General features: G+C 40.1%; 1 protein-coding gene across 19 annotated transcripts in view; it reads right to left on the reverse strand.

Moving 5' to 3' along the window:
- The window catches only part of LOC111255412 (clavesin-1-like), a 61217-nt gene that overhangs the window by 15264 nt on the left and 18926 nt on the right, over nt 1-27027 (reverse strand). The window contains exon 1 of one of the 19 annotated variants that reach the window (XR_015321377.1): nt 22092-22406. The exons of the other annotated variants lie outside the window; for them this stretch is intronic. The gene's annotated coding sequence lies outside the window, so the exon portion shown is untranslated. Of the gene's footprint in view, nt 1-22091; nt 22407-27027 lie in introns of those variants that run through there. 19 annotated transcript variants of the gene reach the window in all.

Genomic DNA, 27027 nt, shown 5'->3' on the forward strand with positions numbered 1-27027 from the left:
AGAATCATCTGCAGTGCGATGATCTCGGTTCGAGAGCAGCTGCCCAACCAAATAATGCCCAACAACAGTGTCCGAGATGCGTCGACGCAGTCCACGTTTCGTATCAAGATTAAGAAAAAAATCTGCGTTAATCGTTGACAACGCAAAAGAACAGTAAATAATTATGCACCTAGACTTATTTATTTTATTGAATTTTTTTAGTAAGAACACTTTAGTGAACATTCATCTATGTATCGTGTAGATATTACAGATGTACGAGAGATACAGCTAAAGTCAATTTGAATCATTTTTTCTAACTAATGGACTAACGAGTGCCATATGGACGATCACGTACCGTAAGGATTAAGTTATGTTGTTACTGGCTCCGTGTTATATTCACATCAAGTCCTGGCATTAACTTAACGAGCTGCTGTTTATGTTTAGATTTACATGCTGTATTTAGTACTCCGCAAACTGCCGAAGATAATTTTTATATTCGAGTGCTTGAGACATGTCCAGGATTCAGGCCCAATACATTATATTGTTACCAATCAATGCCCTAGACACACGATGTCGTGTTTCCATAAAATGGTTCCTCTTAAGTTCTAAGAAGCTACAGCCGAAGAAAAGTGACGACTGCTGACAGTTAACGCGTCTAAAAAAATATGAAAATGTTCTAGAAACGCGTGCCATTTATTTGATGTGCCATACATTATGGCTAACTTGTGATACGGTGTTCTTCCCTCATTGATTTTGCACCAGCTAGACTACAAGTACGTACGTAGTGAGCAAGCTTTCTAATACAACTTCTGTAGTCTCCCGGGACTGACGTAGGGTTCTGTTTTGATAGGTGGTCCGAAAGCGCTGTGATCTGGTCGGTCTTAGGTGGGATTATTATCGTTTCGGAGGGCTTTATGGCGAAATAGGTTAACGAAGGAAAGCGCGCGATTGAACGGTACGCAATGACCGACAAGATCGAACTTCAATGTTGAGACACAGCGACGGTGACCGCGGGGGCCTAAAAAATAAATTGCGTAGATGGTACCCTGCAAGGTAAATTATAGGCGGATAAATGCGGAGTAACAACTCCTTTAATGAACCCATTGATACCTACTCTTTTTTGTTTTTCTGCATTAGGCGTGACCTTTACTTGTAGGACACCTACCTAATAATCGCTCAGCTATTTAGTTAATGTTACTGTACAGACACTCCGCTATATCTAGGCAAGGCTCACTCTCTTGGCATAAGCTTTTTAGACGGCGCAGTGTTTTACCGGTTATTATTTCCATGTAGTTATGGCCCATTAACACGCGGAAATCGATATCGTCAAAGGATTCCGTCATGTCCTACTATTTAGATTTTTGAGTATCTCAAGGAATATGTACAGTAACTAGTTTCCGTAGGCTTGCGTACGAGTTTTTTTTGCGTTGGAATACTTACAGAGAGGATAACCATCTATTTTTATATTTGTCGTAAGGTAGATGGGTGAAAGTTTGTAGATGCAACCATATCTGGCCAATTAAATGACCTAAAAATGCAAGTTCGCGTGTCTGTTACCTCTTAACTATGAAGAACTTAAAGTGAACTAAAGCCATTGCTGAGAAGAGTAAAGAATAGCTGAGCCTTTGTTAATACTTGTTCTAAATGCTTTGTGGCCTCAAATCGACTTTGGCTGTTCTATCCTTTTGATGACCACGCTTTTGAAGATACAGATAAACATGGTCTGGTATTTTTAAAATGCGACCAGTTCAGCCACGTCTTGATACCAAACATGTTTTTTAACTGTTGAAATGAAGAATTTATAGAAATGAATTAACATTTGTACAATATATATCGCATGATCGAGAATTGAAGACCTGATATTAGTCATCGTTTGGAGAACACGGTAGACTGACATATTTATGTTTCGACACATTTATCCTCTCCAAAAATTAGCTTGTTTATAACGCTTTTTGTGCAGCCGCTAACGGATAATTCCTTACCATGCATGTACGTGCATAACATACATAGTATTAATCCATCAGTAAATAACTTCGTCCGCATACAGATGGAGCCATGATCTGTTAAGTCGCCTATTTAGTCAACCTGATACGCGAAAAAAAAACATCAAATTTAGGTGTTTTAATAGGTCGAATGAGCCCTCGTTCTGCATATAGCAGCTTGCACAATGGACCTATGAATGTCAGTGAACCGTTCATCTCCCTTCAAAGCAGCGTCATGATAAACCCTGTTACTGGACGTCCGGCGCTCCTAGCGATCCACACAGAAAATAATGTCAGAGTGCTATAGGCTACAAACGATACAGGTGCTATGAGTTTGTTTTTATTTATTTTTGTCACCTTCGTCGTTTCTCCCCTTTTTTTACTTAATATCAAATTTGGACACTTCGCATAGATTGCTTAACCGGCAACTTACTTCTGAGTACGACTCGCATGAGGCGTTATTGCTTCAAGGTTGTTTTCGAAAAAAAAAAAACTATACTCTAGCCAGAAACCGCACTCGATTCTCGTGATAGAGAGAAGCCGTAGTCTAGAAAATGATAATTGCACAAAAGGATTAATGTTTTATTAACCCATATCTTATAAATTAAAAAACTTGCGAAGTTCTGAAACTATTTTCCAAAGCGAAATCTACAAAAGAATACAAATTTTGGATGGCATTTACGAGAACATAAAATTGGTAAAGCTACTTTATCCTTACATAGGTTTGTATATTTCATTTAAAACTTACCATTACTTACTTGAAATTGACCAAGAGATGCCTGAAAAATCCAAATCTAAGGCCAACTACATTATAACATGATAAAGTTGCGACTTCGCGTCCTTCTCCGTGTGTATGTGAGGAAATAAGGGCTCGCAGAGCAATATAGCAGCGTTTACCATTTGCCACACTAGGAGGTTACAGTTCGGAGCTACTTTTGTTTATCGTAAAAATTTACTAGGAAAATGAAGATTCGACACTCCCTGCATGGCTACGGTTTGATTTTCAACTGAATGGATGTGTTAATGGGTGTCGTTTTTGGGGCTCAGAAAAAAACCTTTGAAAAAGCTCAAGAACAATTGTCGAGCAGTCATCTAACTCCCGGACTATGTTGCGCGACTCATGGGTCGGGGATTGGGGCGAGTGTTAGTTCATTGTGCTTCCTTCTTCGAGATCGACGATAGGATAGTAGCAATAGCCGATGATAATACGATCTATCGTGTGCGAAATGAAAAGATATGTTTTTAGAGACGGATAACTTGCCAATATATTCAATGGCTGAGCTAGATGCACGGCGGTGATATCAGGCGGCTGTCTTGGTATTCTGGTTACGATCCTAGTCTATAAACAGAGCGTGTCTACAAAACAAAGGCGTGACCTTGAACGGCCTAATTGTAAGGGGACTGAACTATACAGAGCTGTGATTTACTGCCCGGGATTGAACTAATCCAAAAATATCAAAGAAACTCTTCATTGTTTCTCATTCCGGTGTTGGTGAGCAATTTCCTGCGCATTTGATAACCCTAATTCTTTCTATTTGTGATAGGATCGTACTGTTAGGCTGATAAGGCCGTCAGCAAGGATCACTCTCATTGCCTTTTGATACAAATGATACAATCTGATTAACGTAATCAGAAATAGTCGACGATTGACTGATAGGGTGTTTCATAATAAAAAAGAAAAGTGAATAATATTTACGATAGTAGAAGTACGATGGCTATCAGAAGATAGCAGTTAAGACTATTGTTCGTTATCGTTGAATTCAAGAAGAAAATTGATAAGCAGCCTCAAGGTATCATTTTATGTCAATTCACTGCGATAACAATGCGTATTAATTAAATACTATACCGTCTGCTTGTCGCGTGAAACGACGAGATAAAGCTATGACAGAAAGTAGTATCGCATCAATAGGCCGTACCTGGTGCGTGCCGGTTTTATGATGATGGTAGCTGCTAGCCAATGGCTAGCATTGAACAAAACGAACACAGGAAAGACGAGAAAACAGTCTTAACGATAAACCATTGAATAAGCAAGCGAATTATTCTTTTGCAACTTTTTACATTCGTCAAATTACCTAATGGAATAATAATTATTTTAGAGCAGGAACACCACTGTACTCAATGGATTGCCCTTGGAGTGTAGGTCTTCAGCGACGCGTGTTTCAGGACGAATGGGCCTCAAAAGCTGTTTTTGTCGTTGTTACGAGTTAAACAGCTCATAACCTGTCCAAGGCATCGGTATTATTAGCATAGTACCCTGACGCAGGCGGTGCTCCCTATCCGTATACTAAAATCTCGTTAAGGACACTCTGTCTTTAAAATTGTTTATTCTGATGTACTATAAAGTTCGATGTTTTGCTAATATAATAAAGTTTTAGGAATGATCTTAATTTGGAGCCAACTTAAGTCCAACTAACCTTAAGTAGGACACCTGGCTTTGTCGAATTTAGCAAATGAATGTAGACTTCTATTATCGACTACCTGGCCTCGTGTAGCTACAAGCTACTCAGCCCAGCTTCAAGGGGCAAGATCCATCATCAGCGAGAATACCAAGCTGTAGCCCGACACCACACCGATGCCGCCTCACCGTTGCCTGCTACCATAACATAATGCTACACACAACTGCGGCAGTAGCGGTAGCAGTAATGCAATAGGAGCTTTTAAGTTTGCGCAATACTTCTGCAGCTGTAGAGCCAGTTGCCCCAGCCTTTCTGGTATAGTCTAAGTCCCGATACCGTCTAAACCTTGACCAACTTTTATCGAACGAAAGAATGTTGTTTAGTCATTGTGAGTTGTAAGCCGTGAGCGGCAGCAGCCATAAGCTATCAGGACGATGCAGTACTCTGCGTTGCCAGCCTGACGCCACTGTCCTGTTTTCGCAGTGCACTGACGCCGTGCACGCAAACCCGCGGCTCTTAGCTGTTGCTATTGAGCTGCTGGCAAGAAATGATGGTCGTGCAGCAAGCACTGATATGGGTTCCGTTATGTTTACTTGTTTTGCTGAGACGTTGTGAGTACTGCCGTTGCTTGCCTTCGACTGTGAACTAGTCAACCGGGGCCTACAACTGGCTCACGTTGACTAACTGGCCTGACCGGCCCATGACTCACTCACACCGGCAAATGGATCCATACATATATATACATAGATATATAACTAGAGCGAAGCAATGTGGAAAGATCAAAGGAGCATGTAGGTTATTGTATAATTAATATCAATTAAAGCGATGCTATTATAGTAAGATTGGTATTCGTTTGACTCGTTTGTCTTCAATAGCTATTAACAGATACAACGGAGTAGCATAATAGCTAGAAAGAAGCACTAAATTAAAAAGAAACTAAAAAAAATTAGGAAAGATTGGTTTATCGGAAGGATCTAGCAGTGTCGAAGCTGGCAATTGCAGTTATGCCGCTATCCTTATTGATATACTTTAGCATGACCCATGGGTGTCCATTTGTGATATGGTAATATAGCGCGTCGACTGTATTTCTCTTCAGTAAAGAAGCTGTAATGCATAGCGCATATATTTCACATAAATAGTAAACGCGTAAGAGATAGACCCGTAGCTTACTCTTAGTTTTGTCTTGCTTCTCTGATGTGCATTGAAGAGCGTTGAAGAGACGTCATAGCTTTAGTGCTTAACGTCCGAAAGGTAAATAGGGATAGCTTCTTTCTGAGGTGTAAAAGTTTATCAGTGGCAAGCTCTTGGTGAGGGCATTTCGTTCGAAGGTACAGTCGGATGTGAGGTACGATCGTATTAAGCGACAAGCTGAATTCTACTATTGGCAACACAGTACCGGAAAGATACGCGGTATCCTTCTGGGGTACATTTAGTCGCATGCATTGATGTCGGATTGAAGGGAAGTCGATTCGAGGAAGTCCACAAAGACCATCTTGAGCTGAAGCCTTGAACGGGACAGCCAACAGTTTTTTTAATCAGGAACAAGCGACTCGTAACCGTCAGTATTCAGTATGGAAACGTCTATGCACTGGCTGCTTTGTAGCGTCCTCTATACGGGGAAAAAGGATGTGCGTCTATGTGAAACTGATACATAGACCCTGAACTAAAACTGAGAAGGCTTCCATTGCCAAAACCGCTGTGTTTGACAACGTAAAAGACAACATTGGCAAGCGTTCAATTCTCGTTTAGGAGAGCATCCTTGCTGTTGACCAACGGCTATTGATATTTTTACAACGCGTTAAAGATCGCCGATACATTATCATGGGTGCTCGGTCATCTGAGAATAACGTGTACCCCACACTAAGACGAACTTATGGCCTGTATTTTATAATATCTATGAGATAGTTATATTAAGTTATACAAGTAATGATGGTTTCTTTAATGCTTCCTATTTTTAACATTTCATTTGCTAATAGTCTTCGGAACGCTCTTCCATGCTTCCACAAGGCTGCTGTTATGGTTTTCTTTAAATTATAAAATGTTACTTTGAGTTCGTCATCCGACTATGTCGCGTAAAAAGTGTATATAAAGGGGGGGGGGTGTCGAAGGGAATTGGTTACAATTAAACAAAGAACTCGAAAGCTGGAAAATATATGTTAGCCTAAAAATATATTTTCTCAACAGCTGCCCAGGACAGCTCTTATCAAAGTCGGACTTCAATCAAACAGTAAGTAAACAAACGTTACGTGTCCCTGCGATAGCTCAGTGGGTAACGTAATGTAGACACTTTGTGGTTTAGGTTCGAATCTGGATATAGACCCACGTCGTTTCGCGCTGCCGTCTGATGGAATGCGTAATGGCGATTCCGGACGTAAAACTAGAGCGAAATGGGTTCGAGAGGACAACTTATCGTTTTTTGCTGTCAGTTAAAATCTCTGTCAGGCGCAAGTTAAAGCGGTTTAAAGTATATGTACATTTATTATTCTACTGTATAAATTTATTGATAGCTATTTGTGAAATAGGACAATCCCGTTCCTACTTATAGTGAAACAATTCCTGATCGGCTAAGCTATTACTACCATATAATGGAAAACAAGTTTATGACCTTTACGGTGTAGTACGCCCGTCATACGGAGTTTAAGTATCGCAGGTTTGCTTTGCTCATTGTTTTCTCGACTGACTATTATGGACAAAGTCTCGAACATAGATCCGCCAACACATCACCCCACGAAAGGAGATACATATATATTATAATCTATTATCCACAGTCGTCGAAAGAAGCTGATGCATGAAACGTTTCGGTACCCAGAATCAAACAGGAGGACCGAAGAAACGTACATATCGTTCTCGTAAAAAAAAAAAAGGAAATGCTAAAGCCATTGTAATTTAGCTGCCCGAACGTTTCAAATGTACTATAAATTAAATCGTATATACTGCATTAAAAATAAATGGATTCAGCTCATAGCAGACTTTGGGGGTCAATCATCGAGAAAAGTGTCCGCTACAATTTATCTCTACGAGTATGTACTTTGTGACACTTGGTCAAACATTGTAAGATACGAACTCCGCATGACAAGGCTTTCGTCGAGTGAGTCATAGAATATATAGAATGGTAGAGCATATGGAAACATTCTATTGTGGTCCATACTGTACAGGATCAGGAGAAAAATATATATTTTTCAAAATTTAAATCTTTTTATCAGTAAACTAAAGCTGACGGTAAACACGGTGTCCAATACACACAATTCTGTGGTGCTTCATAATGCCATTACATTTCCATGAATGGCTCAAGTGGATGGGACTATTTTATCAGCTCCTTTGTTTAAGTGTCTTTATTTCATCTCGAATAAGGTCGAAGACCCAACAGTATTAGGGGGCGGATAACCCAATAGCAGATTATTGAAGACTCATCTTAGTATACACAGAAAACAATATTGGCCTTACAAAAGAAATAAAGCTGTTCTACGATTTTTTTCTGTTTTCAATAGCTGTACAAATACATTCGATTGTGATGAACCTCGTGTGAATTAAGTAATACCCTTTAGTAGTTCTATCAAAGAGGTGATGTTTTCACTCGCTAACAAGAATGGTCCACGTTATGGGCAAGGCTGTCTTCAGCGCCTGCTCACACTTTATATGTAACAAACGACGCTATCTACATCAAGTTAAGATAAATCAATATATGGTCAAGCATGGCCCATCGACTTCGACGCAAACCCTCGTCTAATTTCACTAGAGCTCTTTTGGTTGACCAATAAATACAAAGCAGATTTCTTTCAATGAATAAATATTGTTGTCTTCAGGTTGAGCTAACTTTGACAAACGACGCTCTTTGTCAATATTGCGTTGTGAAGACGTCCAGAATCGAGCAGAATCGGGCCCGTTTTGTACGCCCTCAATACTGGGTTGCCCGGAGAAACCAAGTTATCTTAAGTGCTTCTATTTTAATTCTCTGATTAGATGAACAGTTTCACAGCTAATAAACTTGAAATTAGTAAACAAACAATGTCTCATTCACTTACGTGATATAGACACTATCTACAAAACCTTAACGTAATTCTGTGAAAAAAATGGCGATCAACGGAATTTTTCAATGGTAACATTGTCCAGAGCTATAAGTGCATCAACATTCCATATCTACGTAAACGGGTGATATCTAAAAAGGGCGACAGAATTGAATCTTGATCTTTTTTAAGACCCAGCCTATCTTTCATTTAGGCCTTACAAGGCGTCGCATGTCGAAAAGTGGAGAAGGTGTCTAATCTGAAAGAAACTCTTTAAATTTTTGTCGATATTATATTGTTGATCGCGCCAAATACAATGCAATATAATAGCTAGAGGCAATGAAACTGAACGGCAGTGATTAAAGATGCCCTGAAAAAGGGAGGCACAAAGCAATTCTTGTGTACAAACCAAATATAACGCTATGGGTCATTTACAGGTTACATTGAGAGAGGAGAAAATTTGTTTGTGACCCTTATATCAGCTTCATGGCTTTGTTTACGTGAGATGTTAGAGATCACAGTGACGAGGCGGGCGCAAGACACAACGAGCTATTTTATCTTAGGTATACTAGCCTAAGGTAGTTATGCTTCCAAGTGTTTTATAACATAGCAAGTTCGTGCTATCTGCTAGAAGTAGGACCTATGAACCACATTGGTTTACCTATACCGTTTCCAACGGAATTTAATTAGCTATATAGTTATGTTGAATAGGACAACGAACGCTGTGTACATAATCACCTTTCAACTTACAACACAAAAGGGTGCGTCATAGGCCCGTCTAGAAATGGAAGTTATTACATGTAAAGTTGGATTAGCAGTTCTGATCGCTAAGCTTACGTTAAACAATCGTTTATACAATTGCCTAGGCAATTGTTTATACGAAAGGCATAGGAAATAATTGCATTTGACGGGTTATGGAAAGGATATAGTCATTTTGCCTACGTGCGAAGGCACACAAAGAGGATTCTCTGATTTACAGCATAACACCCATAACTGTTTGCCCCTTTGCCACTGTGCTTCGTTCGTTGTCACGAGGAAGACCGCACGGTTCGAACACGAGCCGATATAGATTTCGTGAGCGTATAAACCGGTCGGCACGAGATGCCACTAAGTGCATAGTCAGATGACAATCGTTTGTAAAGTCAGAGATCTAATGACAAGGCTACTGGCGACGACGGTAAAACGTCATGAAAAAAATATATCACCCGTAAATCGCAAGAAATAAGCGCGAGTAAATACTAGATAAAAATGTTTGCATCGTGGATAAACCGGCAGAAGTAACAACGGCCTGACGAATGTGGTATTTTAGCCGTAACCGCTGACGTCGTAGCAATGCTAACAGCGTCGCTCACACCTACGTTGCGACTGAACGACGCTAAGGAAAAATGCAGGGCTCTTTTGTCGCGTTTGTCAACTTTCGCATAATCATCGTGAAATATTCACGAGTGATCTACTGTTATAAGAGACTAGACGACAGGCAAAGACATTTCTTTGATCGGTTTGTCTTATTGTCTTAGAATCCCTGCGGATCTATGGCGTATGGACTCGTTGAGCCCTGGCAGCATTGTCGCCAATGGAACATGTGTACCTACGCTGACGTTGGCAGGGGTAACTTATTATAGAAAAGCTACTGCCAAGTAGTCAACAGTGTCTTGATGATATGCGGACATAAGAAACATGCGATGCTCGTCCGTAAGCGAATATTAATGGAGTAAAAAACAGTATCGAGTTAATGTACAGTAACTCATATTGTGCTAACGTCGACCACGGGCGGGCAGAGCCGCCGTAGGATGTGTATACTGTGCTCGACCTTGGTGTCCCCTATGTGGTGCATATCCCATACCTCGTTACGACATATTCGAATTTGGCCTGAAACGAACTCGTAGATAAGCTGCGCAAGCTCGTTTAAGATGGAAATGGCCCCGCCAGGCCATAATATGCGGAAATACCAATACGGCCTTGAGACATCGTTCGGATCGTAATATGACTTTAAATGATGTAACGAGCTTTCTAAATCAAACAACTTAGTAGCATTACAATAAACTAGGAGTGGAGTAAACCTTTGCGATATGTTACTCTACGTACAAAAACGTTCACTGCCACATGTCCTAACTATAGTAATAGATGACTAAAGAAGCAGCTCGATAAGATTACGAGTCTTGACTTGTCGAAGTAAGTACGTTGAATATAACATGACTCAGTTAACTTAAGCTTTATTAACTCGTTGAACCGTATTAGACCATGGTTACACACAGAACAGTTAACGGTAGCAGAACACTTGCGACCTATTATGCTTCATGCAGTCACGATAATATAACTTACTTAGATAGTTCGAAGGATATAATCCGCTCAAACCCTAGCAATAGTAGCAGTTCGTGTAACCGCTCACGAATAGTTACTGACTGCTTGTAACTACAACAACCGTTGCTACTGCTGGTCATTAGAACTTACAGAAAAGAGCTAAGTGACTTTCTTCCATTCTGGCCGTTCGCCCATAGGACACCGTTCGATCGACAATTATGTTATCATTATGTATCTATGGCGATGGCGGTGATAGCCGTTGCAGCGGGCCGCATACCGCCATGTGACACGAATCAGCCACAACAAATCCGCTGCCATCGTAGCAGTGACAACAGGCTACCCGGCCTGTATAGGACACAATGTACTTTCGTTCGATCTACCGGAACAATTCTACGTTTCGTGGTCGCAATATCGATCCATTGATGTCGTGCAGATTTTATCGCTGAATTGTGTAGGCGAAACCAGCTAACCATAGTGTCAATAGAAACGCATGGTAATGAAAATAATAGTGACGGTTTTTTTCTGGGGCAACAGCAGTCAAAACAACAATACCCAGTATTGCTAGAATGACATATGATACTAATATTCATAGATTGGGCAAATTTATAATTACGGTTTCGTATATAGCCCCTCTTCTATCGATGGCCTTTGAATAGGCACCGAAGCCTGTGGGTGTTATATTTAAAGCTTTAAGTGATAAAGTAAAGCTTTTTAATTTTTTGTTAGGATTTTGTGTAGCTGCGATGCTATAGAGAACGAATTTGACAGAAACTTTTCGGATGCGCATTCTGCTTCATTGAGTCTTGCTCAAACGTATCATCTTATGTAGGTCGTAGCAAGTGAGTAACGGCAGGTTATTTTCGCGTGATGAGTTTGGTTAGAACGCTCAGGTTTATTACAGCAATGTCAGATGCGGACGATAAATGACGAAGAAATAAAAAGTTATTCTAAATGCTGGTAAACTGTCCTTCACTGTCAAAAAATGGGCGGTACTAGGTATTTAGTAGCTCTTCTTAATGGGCAATTTAATTATAGAAAACTTTGTTTGCATTTGGCCCACTTCGCTCACTGGGAGCCAGGTTAGACAATCAAGTTAAGCACAAATTTTTCTAATAATATTTATTATTAAATCTCTCCCAATATTAATACCTAAGTGCCCAGATATGGTTGTACTCCCTACTAGCATTACGTATCGAGGTAAATTAGTTCCCACCAAGTTGCGAGAGGCCAGCCCCTTCCAGAGGTATCAGCGCTGAAAGGCTTCACTTCAGAAACAAATAGCCTCCATAACGAACCAAGCACCATTTTCGTAAGATCTGTCCCTCCGGTTTGACTGTCTTCAATTTTTTCCACTCGATCCCTCTACATTGGACTTATGTCAAGGATCCAGATAACATAGTGGAGACAATGATTAAGCACCACTACGATACTCTGTCATGCTAACGGCCAAATATCAATATAGTAATACAACATACCTTGAACGGTTGAAACAGCTCTAGATAAGAAGAGCAGGCATCAATGAAGATTTAGTTTTTTTACGGGAGCAGGAAAACTGTGTGCAATGTCCCTGATCCGAAAAAAATGCGAGTCACAATATCTTCGGAGTATCTCCATCCCGTTGTTGTCTTTACGAAACACAGCAGTTAGTTTACAATGATCTGACAAAATAACTAACGTAACTTTGTGCCAGGTTCTCTTTCTCTCATTCCCGTAACATAGCCAGTGTATCGAAAAGCTTACTATACTATACACGCCTTGACTTTGCGCGCGGACTTTGTAGATTTACGCTTTATGTTTACGTTTACGTTTATTAATCTGTTATAGTTGAAGACATTAGATAATGTTCGCACTGGCACATATATTTGACAGCTATATTTAATTAAAAAAAAATGTAATATCTTTAGCAATTCGTTCGTCTGCATAGAAAAACAGGCCAAGACATGAGTTGGCACAGGTTCAGATTCCTCCATTCACCATGAGACGCTCCGCAGTGGGGCGTACCTTCTGATCTTTGAATAACTCCTGAACAGAACTGAATAGCCTCCGGATCTGATGTGAGCACTATATCGTACGGCGTTCCATAACCACAGACTCACTTATAAAGAAAAAACGGTGCACAGCATCAGCTTGGTCGTCGAATTGTAATTACTCTCGCTTCACGGGCTATCTGTCCTGGGATTATTGGTAACACCGCTAGATTTAATATAATGAGGCTTATTTCTATTATCTACTATGAATATCTTTATGATATTACGATTTAAATATAACGCCTGGCTCAAGTATAAAGCTGAATTTAAAATATATTCACTGTTAAACTCTTTTAAAGTATTTCATTCCATAATTTCGTTCATTAACAAGTTATCATCATTATCAAGTAAAAACACATTAAATATTCATTGGGTAGTCATTCTTCTAACTAGAGGCTCCGATGATGAAGCCGATTCTGGCTGAAAGAGACCAGGAGTCGCTGATGCTTCAATTACTGCGAGCGCTACGTAAACGCTACTCGACAGCGCGTGTAAGTAAGGCCAATTTACAATGTAGTCACAGGTAAACGTTCGTTGACAGCCGAACAACTATATTCCAGGCCAGGGCTTATAAACCCTATATCTAATTATGTATCGACTGGACAGCCCAGGAAGATACTAATCGAACGGAGAAGAGTAGATAAAACATGTAAAGCGCCTATTGTGCCTTGATTCGACGGAGGGTATGTCACCCTTCGTCGTTACGTCACTGACTTGAACGCTGTGTTGTGTTATGTATTGTATAACAGGACATGTATAGTCGTTTGAAATGATCGTTGTGTGATATAGCTTTGACAGCTAGCTTGTTCTCGTCTCGATATTGTTATTATTAATGTTACTAATCAAATAATCGAAGGTCAGTCTTTTATCTTTAGCCATTTTGCGCTGGCTGCATTGGCAACCATCTTGAAAATATTGCTTTCTTCTCGTCAGTATCTTCGGTGTGGAATTAGCAACATAGCCTTTACGCCCTATGCGTAGTGTGTTTATCTTTCGTTGTTTTACCAACGGCTACTTCACTTTCGTGTACTTATTCAAACGCTCTGTTCTGCCTTTGTGCTATTCGGTCCGTATATGGGCGTTTAGGCCCATATACGGACCGACGAGGGCCGATGGGCAATTTGTTAATCTCACTCTATTGAACCTCTCACTGTCTATCGAACCTGTTGGGCAACAGCAGCAGCAAAAAAGGGCAACGATGTGTGGCTCTTCTTCGTTAAGTTAAGGTGACAGGACAAGTTAAGGACAAGTAACTTGACAGTTACTTGTCTAAGAAAGAGCTGGTAGCTGGGGACGGATACAGAAAGTATTCAGTTAAGTTGAATTGAATGGCTTACTTGCGACCAGAGACGGCCTTATATTAATACTGATAGTAAATGAAAAAGCCTCTTGACGTTGTAGATCTACGATTAGAGAAAGTGTGGCTTTTTTGCGTTATCTGTTGTCATCAGAAGTAAGAAAACGACGGAAACGATAACAACGAAGACGAGATATCAACATAAATGCACCATGTCCATTATCCTCTATATATCTCTCGTTCCAATATTCTATGATTCCAAATGATTGCATTATTTTTGGTGATCTTTATGTTGAAAAAAAATGAACTAACTTAATTGCCGATGTTTATATGTAAGCGCATTAAAATATTTTTATTGTGTTAATATATTTTGTATATTTGTTATATGTACAATTTGTTTGTTTTACTGTAAAGTATTCCTTCAAAATACACACACACACAAAATGATTTATAAAATTTTACAACTCATAATTTCGACGATTATTAAGGAATATCCTCACGAGACTCAATCTAGGGTCAGTGCAGTGTTAAATGTTATTTTAATGTGTGTAAAATGTTATTTTAATGAAACATTCTGTATTAGCTTTCACTTTTTCATATGCAAACCATTTACGGAGATAAAAACCATATATGAAGATCTGCTATTTGTTTTCCACCTCTCCACTGTCCGATATATGTCGTTCCGGCGAGGCGCTTTCTTTCGTCTATAAGCCCGATCTGATTTGAAAGAGTTCAGGCTTTAGGGATGGTAGTTCTGAGTGAAAAAACCGTGCACATTTAACATTGATTCCTTGATCTTGTTTTCTTTATTGAACGGCTGCTGAGCCAGCTTAGAACATTTCTACCTTGCACGGGCCCCGGTGAGATGACCGCTAGAAAGGGTTTGTTAACCAAGAGGATGCCCAGATCGATGGGATCCTTAGGTGGGAAATGATTCATACATTGACAAGAAGATAAGCCAGACTATGGTTAGACATCTTGAATATACGGAACTTTATCAGAAACTAGAAGTCTGATTATGCCATGGCTCAATGAAATGAACAAGCAAATGTAGTTTTTTTTTTTATTACCTCTTAACAGTGCAATGGGTAACTTTTGAGGACACGCCTAGGACCAAGGTTAACTCAGGTCTCCGTCCCATAAAGACCATGATTTAAGATTGTTAGAACTAGAAAGGTCTTATACACTGGAGAATCCTTGAGAGGAACGAGGCGCTCAGTAGGGATTTGTACAAAGCCCAGTTGCATCGGCTGAACTAGGATATCCAAGAAGAAAAACTAATTGGTTGAGCAAAGTCATTCCTCTCTGCAGTGACAGGCCGCACATAGCCAAAGGCCTTCCTGCAGGAGCTCAAATAGAATTTTTTTGCATTAACTATATTTTCCAAATTCGGTGCCTACAGACATTCTTTTTACCTCTTCCGATTACCGATAAAGGAAGTCAATAAAAGTAGCATCAAAAGTAGTCTGAAAACCTGAACGCGTTCTTCAGCACCAGCCAGAAAAGTCTGTAGTGAGAAAAGACAAAGCGATAAGCGGAGTAATATGAGGACGTCGTAAATAGCGGCGGTGAACACCTAGTAAATTGACTTTGTTATTAGTATTCGAATCAAACGCTGCAATTTTCGCTACACGGAGAACGGTCGCTTCCTTTATTTCGATCTAAAGTTAGATTATCAAGTTCCTCGCCTAAATTAAAAGGTGGTTAACTTAAACGATTCCGATATACAACTATTTGCGTCTAATTAGCTCTAGGCTGGCTACAGAGGGTATTTTACCCAAAATAACAAGAAGACAAAAAACGGAAGTTAGGTAATTCATCGGAAGTGTCGTGAAGCAAGACAAATCAACACAGCTATGGAGATAAATTCAAGATGGTATTTTTTATTCTACTTATCCAGCTAAGTTTTAACTACCGCATATCTTTGTCATTATAGGCGTTCACACACAACTTGTTCTTTGTTGTAAGAACCAGCAAAAATTATGGCTTCTGCTTATATTATTAGACTTGGATCGTACAACATATATATTAGAAAGGAACGTAGACGCCAGACGAAAACTTCGATTTCAGCGGCAGGCCACTGGTTACCTGAATTGAACTATGTCGTCACCTCAAGCGTCCGTTTCGATAAAGACCTAATGAATCGGCCCACACGTAACCTGTCGCGTCGAATATCGAAATCAAGAGCAAGCACGCGAGGGCACGAGCACAACACAGTGAAGTACATTACTTGACGCTACGAAGCTTTTCCTGGAGAATCGGATTTTTTTAGTCTACATCTGGCTATATATATTGGCACCCAATGAAAACGATTCGTAAGCGTCTTTCGTGATCGAAACCGCCAGTGTCAAAGAACCTTGTTAGGTGCGAAATTTTGCCACAAACTTACTTTGTGCTATTTGGGCAAGCCCCCCTGAAACTAGTCATTGTTTTAAGATAGATCCACGCGAAGCCTGCCACACCTATACCGCCTGAATAGCATTACACATCAATACTCTACAGAAAAGATTGGCAGGTGTTGCAACAGCTTGCCAAAGATCCCAAGGAATATACATAAAAATCAAAAATGAATCAGCATGCTTTCACTGCAGTGATTAAATATCAGCAGAAGTTTAATATGTCGAACAGGACAATGATGCACTGACGCAAATGATAATAAAGAGAAGACACTTGATCAAATGAAAACTAAGGACCTTCGTTTTCCGTTCTGAGCTTCCATCACCTCTTCGAAGGCTCTGCTGCTGTGTATACTGTAATATTTATTTGCAAGGCTTTATGTGTGTATTGCGAAAGCGATTTTTTAACTTAAGCTCGACGTATATATATAGATAGATATAGACAGATATTTTTACTCTACCGAAATAAAGCATTCCGACAAAACTCAACTTTAGGTTCTCGTGGTATGATATTAGGGTAATGGTATCAGGATACTTTACGAATGTAGGCCAAGTAAGGTTCTTTGAATTTCAATTTCCTATCACAGATGAATATCGATTACTCGAAACCAGCTCAAAGGCAATCGTATTATAAAAATTGATTGACTGAGTTATTGCTTATACCAAGTTTATTGCTTATAACAAGTTTAAAATAAGTACTGAAGCTAAAAGGACTTCTTATTCCCGTTGATTTTTTCCATTATGATCTTATTAGTAGAAGGTCAAATAATGTACACAAGCAGTGCTTGTAAACGACCGTCCTCGCTCTTGGCCAGGTGTTTCTTAAATATATTCCGCGTGCTGAAATAACGCTCGTTTACGCGTCTGCTTATACACCTCGGCGTCCTCCGCAATCGATCGTTTTTACAATTGTAGGTAGGGAGAGACGTCGGAATGGGTGCTTTCAGCCCCTTACGCTTTGGCGGTTCCCATATCAAGCCACCCTCTTGCCAATGTGTAGACATTTGTCGGGGGCCCTTCTTCCTTTTGCAACGACCGTGGTGACCCTGCACCAGTATCGTCACAAATACGATTTACTAGCTCTACACTTCATCCTTGTATAGCAATGGCGACGAAAAGACCTTGACTCGAATTTCTTGAGGTTACTGATACGCGTACTAACGACTGAAAGAGCTCAGGAAGATAGGATAGAGCAAACTGGAACTTCGCATTGTGGCAATATCTTAACGGCACTTAATTAATAAGTGCCGTTAAGATATAATAATAAGTGCCGAGTTTTTTGTTTTTGTTTTGTTAAATTTTATTTTGTTATTTTTTTTGTCAAACTCATTAACAATTGTTTTGTTACACTCAACTGAATGACTAAAAATGCTCATATGTGGGAGGAAAGCATACAAACTGTTTAAGGTGCAATCATAACTTCCTTAAAAGCCACAACAAGTTTAGCACCATAACAAAAGAAGCAATAGTACCTGTTGAAATCAGTTAAATCCGCTAGCAACACAAATTCGAATGTTGGAACTTGGGTGATCTCTGTGGAAATGTTTCGATGACAAATGCGTGACGGTATGCATAAGGGGAGCAATAGACCATCTAACCTCTGTGTTTAGATAAACGAACCTAGCCGACCGACAAAAAGTAACGCGGTCTCTTTCCTCACAAAGCCCTGGCTTGCCATGTGCGATTTTAGCTATGATGGGCTTCGTTGAACTTGAAAGATCTTCGTAAAGACCTATCTTTTTTTAAATAAACAATATAATATATATATTATTATTCTGAATCGAAGATAACAAAAGCCACGGACAATTTCTCCGTATAGCTGGGCATGTAACAAACTGTATGGCCTCTATATAAAGAGAAAGAGATCAATTGTAGTTAAACATGTCAAGTTGTAGTGACTAGTTTTTTAAATAAATCCTAGAAACAGGTTTACTTTTAAGCTTCGTAAAAACAAAATTTTTTGGGGGTTAGCGTCGATTGCTTGGAACTTTTGAAATCGTAGCGAATGTACTATTCATGTAAAATAATAGCAACCATTTTGAAAAACGCAGGATTATATCGCTAGAGTCGAATTGAAACGGACTTGCAGCATCTTAGTCATTAGGGCATCTCTGAGTGGCCCCTTATGCCGTTACTAAACACTTAAAAACGCAAAGCTCATGAGCTTCAATATAAGAGGACCTCGATAAAATACAAAGGAAAAGATAGGTTCTTATATCTAAGATATTCTTAATTGAGCTTGTTTATTTTTTTACCTATATACCGGCTGCTCAGCAAGGATATATGCTCACACGTTCACCTAGATAGTAAAAAACATTTAAAATATATTGATACCATCCAGGCAAATGTTAGCGCCTGTCACGAATATCGCTCTTATCATGTGTACCCCATTGGCAAAAGCGTGCACGATCGCAAACAATTATAATTGGTAGGAGACAACAGAAAACGTCGAAGGACAACTAGAATATGTTAGCGGCTTTTCTTTATCCTAAATCTAATCTTATCCTCGATTACATTATGCTACAGGTATTTGGCCAAACATAGGTTCATTTTTTTTTAGTGTGCACGTTACGTAAACGCTGTTCAACTCTATTTAATACGCGCTAAATAGCTAAATACAGGCATAGGCTACGTAAATTGACGAAGCACGAAATACTGATAGGCGAAAGTTGTTATATTTCTATCTACACATTGTTATATCAACGAAATACATCTGAACTGTCTTTTGCGCATTTTTGCTAATGAAAATCATAGTGTTTGACAAATCTATAACCGTCAGGTGATATGTTACTCCCTTTAAGAACGTGCGTGCACGTACCAGACGTGCATGGACGAAGCAAAAAACCAGTTTGAATGGTGAAAGACGTTGACAGAATCTGCAGCTGTTAAATCTCTTATATTCCACTAAGTAAAAGCGTTTGATTATTCCGTTTCTTTTCTAGCAAAATTTCAAGCAATAGATTTTTTGAGATTTGACAGGACCGTACAACTGAAGAGTGAGGATGTTCTCAATTCGAAGGAAACATAGTAGGGTGTTTTCATTTAGATTAGTTAACTAGACATATAGCCATATATTATTGGAGCTTATGTTTAATATCATAAACCGCACAGATCAGTTATTCTTCCGTTTTGATCACAGAACAAAATCAGAAATAATGAAGAGCTTATAAATAAATATCGAATGATTAATATTTACCAAAAATCTGGGATAACCCTTTTCATTTTTTACAGTCCTTCTTCAGTTGCGAATTTCTCAGGGAAATGTTAATCTGATTGATTACTTAGCTGATCGGGTATCTCATTTGACATAATGACCAATTTGTCACACGTTTAAGTTACGTAAAGTTGTTCGCGTCTCCTTCTGTTTCTGAAGGTGCCAGCCTGTTTTCTCATTCCGCGTGTGTCTGTGTGGATAATGTGTTGGCAAACGATGCATACGTAATAGTAATTGCTATTGTTGCCATTATAATTCATGAAGGAAGCGCTTATTTTACTCATTATTAAATATATTTGGCGTGTCAATACAAGGTGACGTCGAAGCTGATCCAAAACAGACGCATCGCTGCGTAGCGATGAAGCTGACAAGGCGGCGTGAGCAATAACGGTCCTATTACTCGGCTATAGTACCTATAAAAGAACCTCAAGTCGAAGTCCGGAGTTTCTCGAAAGATATAAAGCATCTTATAAATATAGATGACGAAAACTCCCATAATTTTTATGGAAAGTACATTTACTTCGTAAACATTGAGTGCTGGTCCTACTCCACAAGTTATCGCCGAAAGTGCACAAATGTATAGAAATAGCCTAAGAAGATCAATAAGGCTTGAGCGATGTCAGCCCTGCTTGCCCCTGAGCCTTCGAACGCCAAATTATATTATGCTGTTTTGTATTGTTGTTAAGGAGTACAATTTTTGCCATGCAATATATACAGCGGCTAAACAATGGGCGCACTTGAAAATTCTGATTTCAATGTACGCGGAGCTATTTCCTTAGATAGGCAAGTTATAGTGCTATCCGATAAGCCACTTGCATACATCTTTTAGCATGATACTTATTAAATGCGATCAGAATTAAGTAAAACATTTAATGAGAAAGTAATGCACTTACTTATAGCAGGATAACGAAAATGTCAACGCAATAGCACTTCTTCTATCTGCATCGAGCAATACGCATGCGGAAAGTGTGAAGAACACTGTTAGCCAACGTGAAGGCGTTACCTCGATAGAAATGACGATGGCATTCTTTTTTGCGGCGGCAGGACACCGTCCGACAAAGTCGAAACAACGACATTTCCCAACAAATGACCTACGCAACCCCTGATCCTGTTTTCCTACTACAGTTTAGTCAGTAGCGTACATCTTGCGAGAAGTTTCTTAATACTACATTGTCGTTATTGCGCCACACGGCGCAGACTGAGCAGAAAACCCTTTAACCCAGCTACTACCAGTGCATATTGAGATGACTTTTTCAAAGGCAATACGAGCTACTAATACGTTTCAATGAGTGACTTAAGTTGCATCTAGCACCATCATGAATTATAGCCAAAGGTATAGTTTTGGGCAATTCCCTTTTGTCGAGTAGATTCCATCACTGCTTTGATAGCGGAAATTAGCGAAAGCAAATCGGGAAACGTCCTCCAACATGTAGCATAAAAGCAAACAATTCGTTTGCTTCCTCCATCCTCCAATCCTCAAAATGAATGAAAAACATACACGTACAAAGCGTCAACAGGTTATTTCTATGTGGCTCGTAATGAGTAGAGCTAATATACATTAGGCAGAGCTTCGACACATCTACCTCTTCGCGTCATGTACGTACTGATACCCATAGAAGTACTACGTGCTGAAAAAAACGTAGCCTATACTACAATCGATAGCTGCTGAATCTCAGCTTAGCGTCTCCAACGGTATCACGTCAATAGTAGCGCTATCTCTAGACCCCAATTCGACTTCAATAGCAGCGTCGGCAACAGTAATCGTTCTATCGTGAGTAGTGAACTGCATCTGACAGATCTTCCAGTAAAAGTGGTCGTAAGGCGGCAGCTGTAACAGATCAATTCGTTCATCGCTCGAACCACAATCCCCAAGCCCTAATTGTGTGTACCTCCAAATGTTAGGTTACGCGTAAAAACCTGCACAAAAATACTAAGCGGTCGAATAAGAACAGCGGCTCTGCTGTTACTGCTGTGGGACCGCGTGATTTTAATCATTTAACATTGTACTAACGATCTAGTTCAGAGGATTACCGGACAATGCAGTGCGGTGCAGGCTGCCAGCCAAATCTCTAGCTTGTTTTCATATAAAACTACAAATGATGGTTTCGATATTCCCAAGTGCATGTTCCAATGGCTAACTTCAAACGAGAGCGAACAGTTGTTGAAAATAAAGTTACGTATCCTGTTGTTTACAGAGTAGAATCCGATCGTGTCATATACCCGTGTTGGATACAAAAACTACTCTGCCCATTCAAGCTAGTTCTAGGTTAACTAAAAACAATGGCATTAGTCCCTCCTATTGACTAAATATAAAAGTTACAAAAAATGAAATTCGCCTTTAGTGTGTGAAATCAGAGCTCTGCATTGAGCATCATTTCGATCTGAAACATTGCTCTAAGCGTAAACTGGAGGCAAATTTATGTTTCGCCCCAGTCAATGGGGGAATCGGAATCATTGGGGCCAAATATCTGGGAATAGTAGGACGAAGCACTGACCTGATGGACTGCAATACTATGTGAAGATCAGGTACGATGAATATCAAACAGACGCCAATGATTTTCTTTGGACTTTGTAAAAAAGCGACTTTAGGGTCGCAATAACTAAGCATTTTTGTATCTTCGCATGCCCATGGGCTCCAAGGGCAAAATTATCTGTTCGTTTTAATGAAGCTTCACTTAATAGCTTGGTCTAGCATTTCCTTAACTATCATAATTTTCTGTTTCGTTCAAGTCACTTTCACCGCTAGCTTCACGACTGGTGACATAGAAAACAAAATTATTGACTGTCGTTCAGCAACAGAAACGATACTATCACCATTATTAAAGCTAAACGTGTAAAATTTTGTTGGCCGAAAGGGTAAGCTGCGCTGGGGAGAGCGTTGCTGCTGGCGGTTTTGACGGAATGCTGTGGCCCCGGGCAGTTTCATCCGGTCCAATTGAATACGACGATGGGATATTTTAGAGGGATACAATATCTATTGTGGGTGAGGAGAAATTTTACGAAACACGTTTTCTGTCCAATCCAAGGTGAAATCAAAGGACGCCCGAAGGTCTACCGCCGCTGCTGCTGTGGCCGCCATCAGCACCAGAACCGGAGTTTTTGCTTCCATTAAAAGCCTATTTGTGACTGTTATACCCGTAATACCCCCTATATGCGCGCACACGCATAGAACAACTCGCGTGTCCTGCTGCGCGCCGATTGTTATTGCTATCGGCGCACCACACGCGAGTACCAGCGGCCAGGAGCGACAGCACGAGCCAATGAAACGAAGATAAACAGCCAACGAAAACAAATTCTACTGAACGGTGTCCACAGACAGATAGAAATGCGCAGTCGCCGGGCACAGAACTATACACAGTGTATCACACTGTCTTCTTGATTTTATCTCATTGTACTTTACCTTCACCAGTTTCTGTTCCCAATGACAAGAGCTTCAGTGGCGTAGTTGGCTAACCAGCAAGCCGTCTACGAGTGTCCATTTGTTATACGGTGCTTTGACCCGCGGTATACACAACCAAGCAGCATCGAATTCTGCATTTGCCAACGAGATAGCGCTATTTAGCGTCTGCTCTGATGACTGTACTTTTTCTTTTGTTGCTGGGTCTTCGTGGGTCGTTTCGATCGGCGGCTTGGCTGGGCTTTGTCCAAAGCAGGCGTTGGAAATGCCATATGCAGTGACGGGTCGCGACAGTTTTACGCGCAGCAAACAATCGCGCTCGACCTTCAGTGGGTCGGCCGATCTGCCGCCTCGTTGGAACAAATAAAACCGATGTTTTATGTTACTAGCCTATTGGTTCGCTAGACAGATGTGGTTGCGTGTCGATAATTGATATAATTCATTAATTGGTTAAGCCTGTATCTTAATCGGATTATATGTTTGTGTGTGCCGTCGGAGGCATACGTGAGAGACAAACGTCCCTGCTATTTGTTTCCATCACGAGACTTCAATTCGCAGTTTAAGCTAGTCACAGGCGTTTTCAGAAACGCTAAGTTGTTTAAGTTCGAAATTGTGTTTCACTTGAGAAAGATATGTATATGTATAATTCGTATTCGAAATTTTACAGTCTGGTAATGGCGACTGGATTAAATAAGGCGTAAGTAGGACTGAAAACAGATTGTCACGATGAATATTTTTGAGATTTTTATTAATCTTATGCTGCCTGCGAGATCTTGAGCTGCGGAAGATGATGGAGGTATTCTGTTTATTTGTCTATGACAAATTAAAGGCTATACCTCAAAGGTGTTCCAGGAAGAAAGTTGTCAATCTGTTGTCCCACAGAGGCTCACGGATCAAATTTGTGATTCTTAGGGGGTGATGTCCGGTTGGAGTTATCTGATGGTTGGTACCTTGCAAGTAGTAGTTTATTTAAGCGCTTGTTGCTAATGTAATTATCAGGGACTCGTACACAATGTAGTATACATTGGGGTCAATAGCACATCTCTAGGTTCTTTCTTCGCTTTTCGTAGAGGATTATCAGCACGTGCAGTTCTGCGTGTTTTTTGTGAAACATACAGGGAGGGAATGACTGTTGTCTGTCCATTGATGTTGCAATGAGCACCACCTCGCATGCACGGTATGCACGCGCGTTCATTTACAAAAATTCGGACTATCATATACCTACCCATACTTTTTTTCGGCTCATACACATAAAACATAAACGCATACAGATCACAAACCCAAAAAAGAAATAACAGCGTTGTGCTGTTATCTGTTTTTTTGGGTTTGACCAGAGACCCAGCTTAGACCTGAAGTAGCTTGGCCTGAACCGTTTGGCCTTGAACCCGCACTCGTTGCAGCTGGCTTTGTATTCCCGTCGAAGCTTTTTTATTGTTGCTTTCCCATCAGTCGCCCGCTTTCAGAAGACCCACTGCTGTATTGTTTCAGTTACCTTGTTACTTTTCTGTGTTATCCGATTTCCCGTTCTAGCAGCTCGATCATATCGCTCGAGTAGTTTCAATGCGTTGTTTTGACTGTTCAGGTGCCGTGGCTCTGACATTCTAACATCGTGTTCGAGTCATCCTGAGACCGTATGGGTATGTGCCCCGAACTTCCTATTTCAGTTATCCCTACTCGGATTAAGTAATCAATGAGTTAGCATTGACTCGCGCTGCTTTTGAGATTATTCAGTTCTTTTTCGCTAAAAAACAATGTCAACCAGAGACGCGGTAACATTAATACGTACAAAAGTTTTCATCTGTTTAATGGAGAACGCGTCATGTTTGACTGCGCAATAGAACATTTCACAGGATTAACTATGTTCGAAAGTCCGGTTTTGAAGCTGTCGAGAAAACGTAAACCAAGTTGCTACTGCGAAAGAGTTTGCAATCCCCCGCAAGGCATCTGCTAGAATTTGATGCCTATTAAAATCATTCAGTGTTTCAATGCAACGAGCGCACCCCCTCAAAACATCTCAAATTCAAGTCATAAGCGATAAATTGGCGGGTTAAATATAACATACGGTACGTTGATCTGCTGTTCGTTCCTAACTGAAAGTTTAATTGATAATGCGTTTTTCTATGTGGTCAGCAGCTGTTGCTGTTGGTCTACAGAACAGTTTGTATTACCGTAACTTGTATGACTATTCTGCCATAGTTATATAATATTCCGCTTTCAAAGACGGGCCTTTATTATTTGTTGTTATTTTTATTACTGGTAGCAATGAAACAAGGTCGAATAACTAGGCCAGCTTTGATTCCCGTCCTGATCTAAAGGTCAGCCAGGAAGGACTGCCTGAACTGGGACTGACTGTGGTAGTTCAATAAACATTGATATCATTACTATCCAAACGCACGCTTCTCAAGCGCTGACGAATGAGGTCCGTTCGCCTGTGACGGACTAAACATGATGAGACGTACAGGTCAGATCAATACACGTATTAACTTGGATTTTAGCAATCACAAAATGTCTTCGTGACTCTTCACCTGTGAGCTTCAAACAGTTACGAAAATACTCCAGGATCAAAGTATTTAACTACGTGAACGCGCATACCTGAATAAGTAAGCACAATAGTACCGGACGAAAACACAATAGGAAAATGCGAACAGATAGACATACATATGACAAAGAGCTTTTGTCGTTCAAAAGATTATCCCGTCCATTGTTGAAGCCTGCTTGCGTTGATAGTCCTGGCTTTAGATGGTTTCTATAAAGGACATTTTCGATGATTCTGAATGTAAGAAATGTAACAATCGTCCGATGAGTCGTTTTCGACGATCTTGTGTTCGAAAATCGCTCTGTCCCACTTCTCCTGAGGTTAAATTTAAGACATCGCGATTCTGATCATCCGAACTGCATTATGGCATATGGAGAAGCATATGAAATTGATGCCAGATACGCTTATCGACGCAGAGTACGTACCTTGTCAATGCTTGCGAACATGGGCTGTTAGAAAAGCCAAGCTAAAATCCGCATTTATATCGTGCGCACGTACGCAAAAGGCTTTACGTGCTACTAAATTGGATTTGAGCATTGATTACTGAGATATGCTATAACTATCGTGTAAGTGTTGCGTAAGTCGTCACAGGCCATAGAGAAACGATGATTCGTATCTGAGGGTACTCGTGCCTGGGGAAAACGTAAAGAAAATCAAGTTCCACGTTGACACGTTCCAAGCGTTGACACTCGAAACAGCGGATTCTTAGACCTTGGACGTCTTTCGCTTCTCAGCATATAGTGCCAAACGTTAATATAGCTTGTTTTTTCGTTATGTTTTCTTAATGGCTTTAGGTCGTCCGCATGTATAATTCACGCAGTATAGTGAACACGTCTTCTGCATTAATCCATCGAATCTAGCAGCATAGATTGACTATTTTGAATAAATTATTCTTTTTATGAAATACACTACTAGTGTCTAAGTGTGGAATCATGAAGGGGGACGCCACCGACAGACAGTCAACCAAAGGAGCGTCCTGCATAGACTATCAAGCGCGCGTTGCAGTCAATTTATTGATGTTCTATTTATTTTTTAATACAGTCGCTGAACTAGTTTAAATTAGATCTGTTTAGCATTAGTTTGCGACACATAATGATAGCATTAGTTATAGGTACAGCCTGGCCAATTAATGGGAAAATTTAATTGTGACTAAAACTAGTAGCGGACGCAGCAGCAGCAGCAGCAGCATTGAAAGTCACTCATAAAATGAGATAGATGTCTTGACATGTTTATTTATCTGTTATGTGAAGTTGTTTTTTTTTGTATCCACGAAACGACAACGATGAGGATCGTGGCTAACAGAAGAATATTCACAAACCTTCTAGATAATGCTGGAAATACAAAAACTGGGCTTGATACTAAACAGTAAATCGGGACACGGCTGCTGTCAGCCACGACTTTCCAGGGGCAGTTATAGACTATCTAACGTCTTCACTATATTCCCAGGGATTTCAGACCGCGATAAGTAGACGGACACAATGTCACTGTAAATCATGTT

Source organism: Varroa destructor, unplaced genomic scaffold (assembly GCF_002443255.2).
Source record: "Varroa destructor unplaced genomic scaffold, Vdes_3.0 BEIS01000001.1, whole genome shotgun sequence".
Lineage (NCBI taxonomy): Eukaryota > Metazoa > Arthropoda > Arachnida > Mesostigmata > Varroidae > Varroa > Varroa destructor.